Raw genomic sequence first — 1850 nt, forward strand, 5'->3', positions numbered from 1 at the left:
TCCCACATGTCCTCGCTATAATCCAAAGTATGTTCTTCGAAAATTACTTCGCTTGGACTTCTTAAAAAACACAAGGTTAGCCCCATGACTCTACATGTTGTACCCAGCCACCATTCTCTCATCTTCCTCATCTTCTACACCTTGTGATCGTCGCCAACGATCCAAAATATTTTTCTGAAATTACCTCAACTTAACCTTTGCTGAAATGATTCAATCTTGCAAGTATATCCAACTTCTTGCAAACAACTTTCAGCCTTACCAACCCACTTCAAATACCATAGAACACTCTTTTGAAATAACTTCAACTTAAACTATGCTGAGAAGGATTGGTCACGCAAGTACATTCAAATACTGGCAGACCCCTTTTCAGTCTCATCAAAGTCTTTCATATGGGTGGGTCTACTCTTCAGAAATTATCTCATCTTGCTGAAAGCTCCACCACCTTCAACTACTTCACTTAAAGAATCAAGTGTAAAAATCCATTTTCGAAACTCATTCCCACACCACACTTTGAAACTGTGTGCGTGAATGAGTCTCGAGGGGGCATTTGTAGAGAGGGAAAATTCCCAACCTATCATAAGCTGACACGTCACATTACCAAGTTCACAAAATACAGCAAATTACAAAGCACCACATATTGCTGCTAGGTTTTGCTATCACTATTCAGAAACCAACAGAAATTTGCCAAGTGTCATGCAAAAACCAATCACACATCAGCACATGTAAGCGATGACACGAGCAGCCCAGCACATGTAAGCGATGACACAAGCAGTCCAGCACATGTAAGCGATGACATAAGCAGACCAATCAGGTTGTGACATGTGTCACCAATCATACTCCGCCACGTGTTGCTCACCCACCTCCAAACTCCTATAAATAGAAGCCTTCCTAAGACATTTAAGGGGACGAAAATTCAGAAGTGAAAAAGCTCTACAAGAATCAAGCCTCAAAACCTTCAAGAACTTCAAGAACTTCAACCCCAAAATCAGAGAACATTCGAAGCAGAATCATCCAAACCATCTTCCTAGATCCTAAAGTTTGCAGGAATCAAGCTCAAAGTGTCCAAAAACATCAACAAATCACAAATCAGTGAAGCTCTACGAATCCAAGCTTCTAAAGCCCCGAAAAACTTCCACCACAAACCTTCGAAGACAAAGAACACACGAAGAACACGAAGAACGTGAAGAACAAAGGATTTCTAACAAGCTCATAACCAGAGATTCATTGTAATTTCGTTTCAGCAATCTTCGATCCATCCCTCAACCAAATCGAAGGATATTTTGTGTTCAAGTCAAAACCACATTACCACAAATCAATAAGTCTTGCAAGGAGATCGAATCAGAGGATCACTCTTTTGTAATTTCAGTGAATTATACCACACAATCATCAATACAAATTCGCATTTGTGAAACTATTTTACTTGTTTGATTTATTTCGAACTGAGAAATTTAGTCGCTTACAACAACAATTGCAAAATACAGTGTCTACATCTATTTAAGTCCAAAAGTAGTTTTATTAGCACCATTGTGGTTCATCTTTAGCTAATTATATCTAGAGAAGCCATCCATGAAATAAAACACTCATGGTGGTAACAGTGTCAATAAGGACATCAATTTTTGGAAGTGGGAAGTTGTCCTTTGAAAATTCTTTTTTAAGATCCATGAGTTTCACATAATAGTGAATGTACTCATTTTCTTTTTCTTTTTCTTTTCATAAAAATGATTAAATTGACTATCTAGGTGGACTAATGGTAAGTTAGATTGATGAAGTTAGCCTTGCTTAAGCATTCATACATTTCGTTATTACCATCTGTTGAGGTACAATTTTTTCACTCGTGCCACGTGCCCTAA

Source organism: Quercus lobata, chromosome 4 (genome assembly GCF_001633185.2).
Source record: "Quercus lobata isolate SW786 chromosome 4, ValleyOak3.0 Primary Assembly, whole genome shotgun sequence".
NCBI lineage: Eukaryota > Viridiplantae > Streptophyta > Magnoliopsida > Fagales > Fagaceae > Quercus > Quercus lobata.